General features: G+C 33.8%; 9 non-coding genes across 9 annotated transcripts; 5 read left to right on the top strand and 4 right to left on the bottom strand.

The window, feature by feature from the left end:
- Nucleotides 1–617: 617 nt before the first annotated feature.
- Nucleotides 618–780, top strand: LOC125030067. Its single transcript, XR_007115268.1, has one exon. It is a non-coding gene; the product is annotated as a U1 spliceosomal RNA (small nuclear RNA).
- A 771-nt stretch (nucleotides 781–1,551) lies between these two features.
- LOC125030153 lies at nucleotides 1,552–1,669 on the bottom strand. Its single transcript, XR_007115342.1, has one exon. It is a non-coding gene; the product is annotated as a U5 spliceosomal RNA (small nuclear RNA).
- A 609-nt stretch (nucleotides 1,670–2,278) lies between these two features.
- LOC125030066 lies at nucleotides 2,279–2,441 on the top strand. Its single transcript, XR_007115267.1, has one exon. It is a non-coding gene; the product is annotated as a U1 spliceosomal RNA (small nuclear RNA).
- An 829-nt stretch (nucleotides 2,442–3,270) lies between these two features.
- LOC125030149 lies at nucleotides 3,271–3,388 on the bottom strand. The gene has a single exon (XR_007115338.1). It is a non-coding gene; the product is annotated as a U5 spliceosomal RNA (small nuclear RNA).
- Nucleotides 3,389–4,129: 741 nt separating this feature from the next.
- LOC125030132 lies at nucleotides 4,130–4,331 on the top strand. Its single transcript, XR_007115324.1, has one exon. It is a non-coding gene; the product is annotated as a small nucleolar RNA U3 (small nucleolar RNA).
- Nucleotides 4,332–5,709: 1,378 nt separating this feature from the next.
- Nucleotides 5,710–5,902, bottom strand: LOC125030097. Its single transcript, XR_007115294.1, has one exon. It is a non-coding gene; the product is annotated as a U2 spliceosomal RNA (small nuclear RNA).
- A 1,011-nt stretch (nucleotides 5,903–6,913) lies between these two features.
- LOC125030052 lies at nucleotides 6,914–7,076 on the top strand. Its single transcript, XR_007115254.1, has one exon. It is a non-coding gene; the product is annotated as a U1 spliceosomal RNA (small nuclear RNA).
- Nucleotides 7,077–9,378: 2,302 nt separating this feature from the next.
- Nucleotides 9,379–9,497, bottom strand: LOC125030134. The gene has a single exon (XR_007115326.1). It is a non-coding gene; the product is annotated as a 5S ribosomal RNA (ribosomal RNA).
- A 2,543-nt stretch (nucleotides 9,498–12,040) lies between these two features.
- On the top strand, nucleotides 12,041–12,159 carry LOC125030188. The gene has a single exon (XR_007115375.1). It is a non-coding gene; the product is annotated as a 5S ribosomal RNA (ribosomal RNA).
- Nucleotides 12,160–12,500: the final 341 nt, after the last annotated feature.

Here is a 12,500-nt window from a genome sequence, read left to right as displayed (position 1 = left end):
GCTGTTTGCAACAATTGCTGTTTACATAATGAGAGATGCCTTTACTAGTGCTTAGTCACCAAGGAGTCAGTTATTAGTCCTACTTATCTCATCTGTTTACCCATTTCCTTGATTTTTTGGAAAGTCCCTTTTGTATTATTTAATTGCCTTTAATGTTACCAAGATTTTAATAACAATATAATAATCATAATATCAATGAGAATAACAGTACCGATGTAAACAGTATTAGAAAGAACACATTTTCCTGCCCATTCCTTGAAATCGGGCACTAGGGCATACTGCTAGACTCCCTTTTGGCTGCGTATATGCGGTTCCATCTGTATGTAAAATTATGATTATGTGGTGATTGGGTTTAGAGCGTAGGTCGACAAAGCCATACTCGAATAAACTAGTGCACCTCAAATTTTTTTTGATGAATATTTGTTATAGAAAAGTTCCACTTTGAATTGCTCGTGATATTTCCCTATATATGATTTTGAAATCTGATCTTCATTGGCTTTCACTCGGAGTGTCATAGCAAACGTTAAATCTGAGTGGATAGTTTTATAAGAAGTATTTCAAAGCGCGGGGACTGGTCAGTGTGAGCGATCGTGGGTCGGCGGGCGACAAAGGAAAGCATACTTACCTGGCACAGGAGATACCGTGATCACGAAGGCGGTTTTCCCAGGGCGAGGCTCACCATTGCACTCCGGTGGCGCTGACCCCTGCGATTAACCCAAATGTGGTTAACTCGAGTGTGCAATTTTTGTTAGCGGGGGACTGCGTTCGCGCTATCCCCCTATCGTTATGCTAAAGTATTTTACGAGAAAATCCCGAGACAAAGATTATTAAGTGGCGCAGCATTTCTTAAATGCTTATGGTTTGATATATCCCAGTGGATTTAGATGGTAAATCAACCCACTAGTAGAAAACTGTCTTGTGGCTCTTATTTATTCTCGTAAATTATTTTGTAATATACCATATGTAAAGATCTGTAATCCGATATTAGCTATCCAGTTTCTGAACAATAGATGACCAGTTGCTTTTTTCATCAATATAACTACCACTTATATTTAAGAAAAGTTTAGTTTTGCATTTATATAAATGTAGTTGATCAGTAGTTGCTAAATTTTGCATATTAATTTAGGTGTACATATTAATATATGTATAAATTTCTCTTTGTTTAAATGTCTATTTTTTAATCCATTGTTGATGTTCTTGTACGTTATCTTAGATATAGTTTAGGGTAATCCCTTGAAAAATAACTTAAAATTAGAAACCTACAAAGCACAGTAACATTGAGTTATTTAGTTTTGAACATCACATGTGAATTAAGTCAGTATGACAATTTGAGGCGTAACTCATTGTTCAAGAATATGATATTTTCACTCAGAAATATAATTTTAACACTTCCTTAAACCTCAAGGTGTGGGCTTTAGATGAGAATGAAAGGGCATGAATATTTAGGGTCTCGCTCAAATGGAATGAGTCTAACAATTTTAATAGAAAATTGAATCCATTTGAACCATATACAAATCTTAAAAGTATATAGTCTTAACATTTCATTTTAATGAACCCAGAGAAGTGGGCTATAGAAAAAATTGAGTAAGACTCATTGAGTTGTTCCCCTCCACGGAAATCTTTAGTAAAAGGCGAAAGATTTATGCGTTTTGAAGGGAAACCAGAGTTTAATAGGAACCTTCACCCAGTGACCAACAAAGGTAGACTGAGGAATGCTTGAGTGATAAATATAAGAGCAAGAAAGGCTTATCGTGAAATAGATATTAGGTGTTTTATCTTATAAGGATTAGCACACCTAAAAGCAAATATGTGGTCATGATGTTCAAATTAACTAAAAATAATTGTCTGGCAGCTTTAAGGTAATTGGTACATAACCGATGTAAACAGTATTAGAAAGAACACATTTTCCTGCCCATTCCTTGAAATCGGGCACTAGGGCATACTGCTAGACTCCCTTTTGGCTGCGCATATGCGGTTCCATCTGTATGTAAAATTATGATTATGTGGTGATTGGGTTTAGAGCGTAGGTCGACAAAGCCATACTCGAATAAACTAGTGCACCTAAATTTTTTGATGAATATTTGTTATAGAAAAGTTCCACTTTGAATTGCTCGTGATATTTCCCTATACATGATTTTGAAATCTGATCTTCATTGGCTTTCACTCGGAGTGTCATAGCAAACGTTAAATCTGAGTGGATAGTTTTATAAGAAGTATTTCAAAGCGCGGGGACTGGTCAGTGTGAGCGATCGTGGGTCGGCGGGCGACAAAGGAAAGCATACTTACCTGGCACAGGAGATACCGTGATCACGAAGGCGGTTTTCCCAGGGCGAGGCTCACCATTGCACTCCGGTGGCGCTGACCCCTGCGATTAACCCAAATGTGGTTAACTCGAGTGTGCAATTTTTGTTAGCGGGGGACTGCGTTCGCGCTATCCCCCTATCGTTATGCTAAAGTATTTTACAATAAAATGACTTAAATGTTGCCGAGACAAAGATTAAGTGGCGCAGCATTTCTTACATGCTTATGGTTTGATATATCCCAGTGGATTTAGATGGTAAATCAACCCACTAGAAGAAAACAGTCTTGTGGCTCTTATTTATTCTCGTAAATTATTTTGTAATATACCATATGTATAGATCTGTAATCCGATATTAGCTATCCAGTTTCTGATCAATAGATGACCAGTTGCTTTTTTTTATCAATATAACTACCACTTATATTTAAGAAAACTTTAGTTTTGCATTTATGTAAATGTAGTTGATCAGTAGTTGCTAAATTTTGCATATTAATTTAGATGTACATATTAATATATGTATAAATTTCTTTGTTTAAATGTCTATTTTTTAATCCATTGTTGATGTTCTTGTACGTTATCTTTGATATAGTTAAGGGTAATCCCTTGAAAAATAATTAGAAACCTACAAAACACAGTGACATTGAGTTATTTAGTTTGGAACATCACATGTGAATTAACGGACAGTTGATATAAATGAAAATGTCGATTCTTTTCTCCCGAGTCAATATGACAATTTGAGGTGTAACTCATTGTTCAAGAATATGATATTTTCACTCAAATATAATTTTACTCAAATATAATTTTAAAACTTCCTTAAACCTCAAGGTGTGGGCTTTAGATGAGAATGAAAGGGCATGAATTTTTAGGGTCTCGCTCAAATGGAATGAGTCTAACAATTTTAATAGAAAATTGAATCCATTTGAACCATATACAAATCTTAAAAGTATAAAGTCTTAACATATAATTTAGATGAACCCACAGAAGTGGGCTATAGAAAAAATTGAGTAAGACTCATTGAGTTGTTCCCCTCCACGGAAATCTTTAGTAAAAGGCGAAAGATTTATGCGTTTTGAAGGGAAACCAGAGTTAAATCTCAAAGTTCACACAGTTACCAACAAAGGTAGACTGAGGAATACTAGAGCGATAAATATAAGAGCAAGAAAGGCTTATCGTGAAATAGATATTAGGTGTTTTATCTTACAAGGATTAGCACACCTAAAAGCAAATGTGTGGTCGGGATGTTCAAATTAACTAAATATAATTGTCAGGCAGCTTTAACGTAATTGGTACATAACACTTGGCATTGAAAGGTCGCATATGAATAATGATATTCATTATCATGATCAGTCAACATGATTCATGAATCGTTGGATTCAAAAATAAGATAATTTACCAGTATCTAATATATATGCACCTAAAATTTCATTGGAAATTTCAGTGAAGAAATATGCTTCCCTGGTAAGAAATGGATTTAGCTGGTAAATCAACCCACTAGAAGAAAACAGTCTTGTGGCTCTTATTTATTTTCGTAAATTATTTTGTAATATACCACCTCCGCCAAGGTGGGGTTCTTCAGATCTTCTTATGCCTCACTCTTTAATAAGATAATCTTTTAGCATCTTTAGTATACTTCTGCTCCGCACACACTATATATTGTTGTACAGTATTTTACCAAATAGGTGCAGAAAAGGCAAATATTTTTAAATGGTCACACTATATCCACATATTACATCATACATATAGCAACCTATGAACGCGTGAAAATCCGGTATAGTAAAACGAAGTCCTCAGTAAAAAGTAGTCTGTGAGTGAACTTGGTTTTGGAAAAGCATGATCATACTTTATAGGATCACTTCTATAGTGCGATTGCCGGGTTTCTCGCCGAGATTCTCGGAATATGTTCAATCACGATGAGGACTGTTAGTGTAATCCTCTGAGCGGGAAGCGACTTTCAAGTGTTGTGCTTGAAATTTGATGACTGTTCTGACTCGGTTTACCGATGTTCAGAGGAGGATCACACAGGCTGAGTGGTTGAATGTCAATCCACAAGAAGTATTCTTGAACTTTTGTAAACTCCTGACAAGGAGAAAAAAAAAAAAAAAAACTACGTAATTATAAAACTGAGAGCTTACGTCTTCGGATGTTCTGATAATAAGAGAAACCTTGAAGAGAAAGTGTAAGGAAATGATTTTCACTTTTTGTAAATAGTGTAATTTTTATGGTTTTTAGTTTACGCTAAATTTTAATTAATAAACAAATGTGTTCATAAATATAGGTACTGGTACTTACTACTAGCAAAACTATTACATAGTATTACCATTACCTCTTTGTCTACGATTGATGTCATTCATGCAACAGCTTTTATTATTATGAATATTATATTACTACTGCAATGTGTCGATACCTCCTCTAAATTCTGTACCCCTCCCCCTCTTACTTCCTGTAAATATTTGGCCCGGTAGAATTAATGGGCAATGTCATTATCGTATTGGATAGTAATACATAAATGAGATGTAAAATGACTTAGTACATGATACTAACAGGATTGTAAACCCATGCAAACTATTAATCATATAATTATTTAGTGGAACTTACAGTCTACTAGTTTCTCTGGGTATCACCAGTGAAGTTATATTCGAGTCATTGCCATGGAGGGTATGTACATATCTATATCCCAATGCCGCCGGGGAAAATGAATAAAAAAAAAAAAAAAAAATGGGGAAAATGCTGTGCCTATTATCTATATTTTGTGAAATATCTGCCCATAGATGGCTCTGCTAGTTCTTAGCCACAAAGGAGTCAATTAGTAGACCTTGTGACCGTACCGGATTTAAATTGGCGGGAAAAACGTATTTTTTACTAGTGCTATATCGATGGTGTTTTTATTATAAAAATTATAATTATTATAATGTTTTTTCAATATTAGTAACAGCAAAATAAGATAACGTAAAATATTTCGTAAATCAAAGAAAAGGGTGAACGGGCGAGACGGGCAGTACTCGTAACTGGCTCATTGGTGACTTAGTACAAGTATAGCCATCTATGTGTAAAAACAAACAAGTACTAACAGTGGGCATAGCACGTGTCTAGCCATCGTACCTGTCGACAAGGGGATATAAGATAATGTACTGCATTACTCCATATTTTACTTGATATGCACGCAGAAGTCTGTGGCGATATAAGTCGCCAGTTGTCAGAAATTTCACGTTTTAGAGTAGCGTGATGCTACTTCCCAACGCGTTTATATTCTGTTAAACTGCATTACCGACCCGATCTCCGGTAACGATTGAGCAAATCCGTAGTGTAACCATTATCTGGAAAATGATCTTGCCAGCTGTTAAGAATGGGCTACTGTCAAGCTAGCAAAATGGTCTAAAGTTTATTTAACTATTTATCAATATCCTCCCCGGAGGGAGTGGACCAATCCCGGAGGTACTGCAATACCGGGCCGATCCGCGGCAAAGGTGGAGCAAGCCCCTAGCACTTCGCCATTTTCCAAAAATCAGTTTAATATCGTAGATCCCACATGGGGATCGTATCAGATATTAAGCTGATAAGAACAGATACTACACTTTGATCTTAGCCAAAAGGCCGAGAAGCGATACCGAAAAATGGGTGAAAGTATGTCCTAGGTAACGTTTCTGAGGACTTACTGGTCAAACCTTTACTTGCAAAATGTCACAAACGACCTCTTGTTAGCACTTTCGATAAAGAAAGATAACGCTAATGTAATTATATATAATCACGTTAGTATCGTATCACATTATTTATTCTTTATGATATAAGTTATACATTGTGTATAAATTGTGATATATTAAAACAATCGACTGCCTTTATCTAAGTGTACGCTAATGAAGGTTATACGTTTTCTTTAAAATAAAGTGCAAGAGAACTCAATCATTAAATATCCTCTAAACAAGATTAAAGTTTGCCTGTGATTATTGTAATGTAACTACGTTTCTGGTTGATGTGCACTGAATTATCCAGGTGCTCTGTAAACCATCTGAATTTTTAGTCTTAGATATGTGCAAACGCACGCATACGTATCAACGCATATACGACATGCATGTGAACAAACGAGGATTTAGGTGGTGCGTAGAGAAAGTATGGTTTTCTTAATTCTAAATTTGTTCTAAAAAGGAGAACAATATTACGTGTACCTGTTACCATGTAGAAATTTTTAGAATTTATAAATTTCTCAATATGCAAGTAAAGAGTGTCAACAATAAAAACATAAATCGAAGGGGTACATAAATCTCGAAAATTAAATTTGTTATACTTTTAAATTAATATTATACTGCTAGTTATATTTCATTTTTACGTAATGCGTTGAAGCCAAATTGAACTTATTTGAAATTAAATCCACACATAATTTTAGAGATATAATAATTTGTAATTATCAAGAGGCAAAGAAACCATTGTGTGTGGATTTAATTTCGAATAAATAAACTATTAATTAACGCAATACTTAAGAGTACAATATAGTTTGGACCTAAATCCATACAGATTCCTCTGATTAAACGAAAAGCCAAGTTGCTACTAGCATAAAATTGTGTGGAGCACGTGAGGTTCTCAGTGTGAGCAAGCGTGGGTCGGCGCATGGGTTGGGAAAGCATACTTACCTGGCACAGGAGATACCGTGATCACGAAGGCGGTTTTCCCAGGGCGAGGCTCACCATTGCACTCCGGTGGCGCTGACCCCTGCGATTAACCCAAATGTGGTTAACTCGAGTGTGTAATTTTTGTTAGCGGGGGACTGCGTTCGCGCTATCCCCCTTATTACATTTCATAATACACAATAAATTCAATGTGTTTAAAACATAAAATATCCCATTGTATATAATATCATAGAATGGGTAGTAAAAGGAATTTGACATTTATAAGGGTGTAGGTGTCAGTAAAATATTTTAGGAAATATAATGTTATATTACATTTACTTCTATAAGTAACTTCAGTAGTAGCTAAATTTGGCCATATTAGCCTAATTGTGCGCATATTTTCCTTCTTCACTTTAGGGATTTTATTTCGTCAAAATTATTCTGAACAGGGAAATAATTATTTTTAATTATGAATTCCAATTCCCATACAATTTCTTCTATATAATAGAGTGGTACATATTAATTGTCCTACTGTCGTAATCAAAATGTAGATTAATCTGTAAAAATAGAATTATTATCACATCTGTTACGATTCAGTTATTACTGCCACCACCAGTTCTTTTAATGGGTAGAACTGGAAACCACTTAACAACTAAATGACTCTGTGACCCAACGATTATCAAAGTGTCTAACCGTCTCTAAAGGGCTACAGAAAAAGAATCTTATTTTACTATTTTTATTTGACGTCTTTGTACTGGCATCACCAAAACTTTTTTACCATTCTTTTAAGATATATGCAAGGTTATTGGGCAACATTATTGGTATTTTAAAGGGTAATCCCTTTCATTGCTATTTCGCGACAATATATACAAACATACATATTGTAATACAAAGAATCGGTCTTTTAAAATTTTGTCATGGAAATGTATCCATGTATCAGAGTAGAAAAATATTTGGCATTTACAGACGCCTAATTTGATATGATAGTAATATTGATAATAACCTTTTTTTTTTTTTTTGTCAGTGCCCACCGTTTTTCATACATTTTTTTTCCCATCAAACTTTATTACTGTGACATTATATCATATCAATGAGATCTCCACAATCAATGCAACAATAGCAACCGACCACTATCGGGACTGTAGGCAATTCTAACTCAGCTGTCACCACTTTCATACATTTGCCTTTTACTAATTTTCTAGCCGTTCAGCTCTGTAACGAATGTAAGGTGTACAGATAATACACAGTGTACCGTCACTATAAGTTGGAAGGATGTTTTTTTTTTTTTTTTTGTGTGTTGTTATTTTTGTTGGTATTGTAGTTGTTTTTATTTGTATCATGTTGTTAGATATTTATCATTATCATGACCATTATTATTATTATTATTATTATTATTATTATTATTATTATTATTATTATTATCATTATTATCATCATCATCATGTTAGCATATGGTTATTGCTGCTATAAACATTATCATTATTATAATTATAGTAGTAATCATGATGTACTCTATGGATGATAATTTCAATAAAAATGGTAGTAATTGTAATCCGACGAAAAATGACGCTAATTTTGAATTATTAATTGGGTTAAATAAATATGAAAATATTTAATACCCGTGATCATGGCCAGTTTAATAATAACAGTAATTACGATAATGGTGATCATAATTATGATATGGAAGACTAGTAGATTATTGTGTATGAGTGTCGAGCTTTCTATCTGTCACTACCTTACCATGCAATTTCCTGTTGTGCAATTTTTTGTTTGGAATATTTCCATATACAGTTTGTTTTATATCTGCTTTATCTAGCGCGAAGACTGGACCTAGTGTTGTGTGGTATGCTTGTGTTTGTTAACCTAGTAAATAATCTGTTTGATTATCATCGTTATCTACCGAAAAAAGAAGCGTTTGGTGTTCCCAGGCGGTCACCTGTCCGAATACTTACTATCGTTGGCGAATTTAGTGTATTTATGCAATGCGCATATGCATTTCAGTTTTCATTTGGGCTCACTGGTTACTAAGGTCATGCACAGACGACACAGTCATTTTTAACTGTATTTTCGGCACTGGAAGACCGAACCAAAGCTTCAAAATTTCTGCAAAACATAGTTAAACTTATATATATTTTATTTATTTAGTTTAGACATATCTTTATTATGATAATTTTATTCTTTTTGTTGGTATCATAGGGGATATGATTGCTACTAACAAATTTATAACAGCTTCAATTATTTTTTCTTTCTAAAACAAAATCTGTTTAGTATCAGAAATTTGTGAAAAAATATTGATTTTACTTTAGTTACCTCTAGGTCAATCCTCTCCGTTTTCTGTTATCTTTCTCACTCTTTCCGATAACTTTTACTCTATAACCCATTGATTAAAGTGGAATTTCAATTGATTTATTTATACAAATACACAAAGAGCTGCTATAACTTGTATGGAAATGCAAAACATATGTAGTAAATATGATAAAATGCCAACAGCATCTGGTGTTCCCAGGCGGTCACCCATCCAAGTACTGACCAGACCCAATGTTGCTTAACTTCGCTGATCGGACGAGAAGCGGTGCTTTCAACGTGGTATGATCGTTGGCGTTTCATAAAGTAACATTAGATTGATTTATGTCAGTGCTCACAGATTTTTCATACATTTATAATGTATATTTTGTTTTCGCATCATACTTCATTATAATGACAATCCAGTGACATCACTCAGATCTGCTGATCTGAGTGATATCTGCATCGATCATCATAATCGGGAGTATAGGCAATTCTAACTCAATTGTCACTACCTTCATACACTTGCCTTTCACTAATTTTCTAGCCTTTCATCTTTGTAACGAATGTAGGGTGTACAAGTAATGTATAAGAATTTGAGTAAAATTATATTGTAAATTGTTATAAATCTGTGTACACCTGCAACAGTACAATCACTAGAACTAGGAAGAGGTAACCGATACAGGTAAGCAGAAATGGTGATTATCACTGAATCTTGAATCTTAAGTGCTTTCGTGTTATTTTGTACTGTAATGATGTTGGTATTTTTGTTGGTATTGTCAGTATTATTTGTTTTTATTTGTATCATAATTTTATTAGTTATTTATCATTATCATCACCATTATTATTTGTAGGAGTAGTAGTAGTATATGGCTATTGCTGCTATCAACATTATCCTTATTTTCATTATAATGGTAATCATGATGCTACTATAATGATGAATGTAGATCATAATGATAACCATATCAATGGTACTGCTGATATTATGGATGATAATTTAAATTAAAAAATGGTAATAATCCTAACAAAAATGTCGCTTATTTGTGAACTATTAATTAGATTAAATAAATATGAAAATACTCAATACAAGTGATCATGGCCAGTTTGATTAATTACGATAATAGTGATCATAATGATAATTATGACAATCAGTTACAGATAGGGAAGACTAGTAGATCATTGTGCATCAATGTAGACAATTTTTCGAGCTTTCTATCTGTCACTACCGTACTATGCAATTTCCTGTTGTGCAATTTTTCTTTATGAAGATTTTCATATATAATTTTCTACATATGCCTTATCTAGCGCGGAGACTGGATCTTGTGTTGTGTTGTATGCTTGTGTTTGTGCTTGTTAACCTTGTAGATAATTTATTGACTTTTATAGTTATCCACCGATAAAAGAAGGACCGATTATTATTGAATATTCAATCTTGAGTGCTTTCATAAAACATTTTTGACACTATTGATGTTATCATCAGTATTTTCTAGTTATATTTGTATTGTTATAATTATTAACATTTTCATTATTAATGTACTTGTATTGTAATGATTATTACTAACATTTTCATTATTATTCTCACCATCACTATTATTGTTATTAGCTTATGATATTGTTGTCATGATAATGTCATGATGATGGTAATGATGATGCTACTGAAATGTAAATGTAAATCATAATTAGCATCATATCAATGATACTGGTGATAATGTTGATGATAATTTGAACAAAATGTAGTATCATTGTTGATTACCCTACCAATGACGATGGTGATTAGTACATTAATATTTCGACGAAATGAATGATAGCAATCATGGTAAGGTCACTGTATCTCATGGTGAACTGACTTTACTAACCGCATAAAAAGGCCATTTTGGCCTGCTTATATGCAGTTAAGATCATACAACTAAGAACATTTGTTTCTACAGTGGTTTAGCTTTTTTCCGTGGCGGACATTTCTCGATATTCCATCTAACAATGGGTTCCTCATCCTCAAGAACTCATTTCCCCTCGAGTGTGAGCAGGCTAAGAGCGGCACTGCGAAATGGCTGTAGTGCAAAAACAGCTAGGAGGCGACTGAGCAAAAAAAGTAATAGTTAATGCATCGTGCTAATGGATGTGTCAGGTACAGGTGTCACGCTTTGATGGTCAACATACTTTTAAAAACGGACCAAATTATTGTTCACGTTACAATTGCAAACAGGATTTCAATCCCAAATCAACATTCCTGTAATTAGTTGATTCTTATTGTTTATCTGTATAGATTCCTTTTCTTGCTTTTCGTTGTTTCTTTCCTTCACGTATAGCAGTAGCATAACTGAGATTTATTTACGGAAAAGAGAATCAGCAGGGGTAATCAGCGCATGAATAATGACCCTAAATTAGATTTACTTGCCTTAGTGATCATGGTATTAAAGAAGATTCGATTATCCAAGTTACGTAACATTAAGGCATCCCAAGAGGCGCCGATTTTTAGAAAATAGATTTACTTCCTTTTCGTTTGATAAGTGTGGAATTCAATAAATTATATTTAGAGTATAACAATCACATAGTGATCTTAATTAACGATCATAATCTTAGTTACCTTAAGTAACGGTCATAATCTTAGTTACCTTAATTAACGATCATAATCTTAGTTACCTTGATAAACGATCTTAATCTTACTTATCTTAATTGACGATTTTAATTAACAATCACATAGTTATCTTAATCTTATTTATAATAGTATCTTAATTATTTGTATCGTGATTAAAATGGAACCAAACAGATTTTTCGTCGGTGTTCTAGAAATTTACATAAAAAGCAAGCTACAAAAAGAAACTAGTTATACAGTGGTCTAAATTTATTTGTTCAGTTTTACGCCAACGATCATACCACGTTGAAAGCACCGTTTCTCGTCTGATCAGCGAAGTTAAGCAATGTTGGGTCTGGTCAGTACTTGGATGGGTGACCGCCTGGGAACACCAGATGCTGTTGGCATTTTGTTATATGTAAATGTGACTGGCATTTCTTAAGAATTTGCAGCAGCTTATTTTATATTTGTATGGGAATAGCGCTCCAAAATAGCAAAACAGTGAAAGAAAATTTTCTCTTAAATTATTTAAGAATTTCCTTACTTGCCATGCAGTAATAGCCGATTACTTAGGGAAGTAAATTAAATTTAGGGTCACTGTTCAAACAAGAATAGGAGTTGATTACTCATGCTGATTCTACATTCTTTAGAGAAATCTCAGTTACGCTATACATGTAAATGAAGCACGAAAAGGAAAAAGAAAAGGGAAACCGTAGATATATAGTGACAACAACTATTGCAAAAGGTT

The sequence above is a fragment of the Penaeus chinensis genome, chromosome 10, assembly GCF_019202785.1.
Source record: "Penaeus chinensis breed Huanghai No. 1 chromosome 10, ASM1920278v2, whole genome shotgun sequence".
In the NCBI taxonomy this organism is placed as follows: Eukaryota; Metazoa; Arthropoda; class Malacostraca; order Decapoda; family Penaeidae; genus Penaeus; species Penaeus chinensis.
The sequence above is the reverse complement of the archived record's forward strand: the minus strand, read 5'-3'. Positions and strand labels throughout refer to the sequence as shown.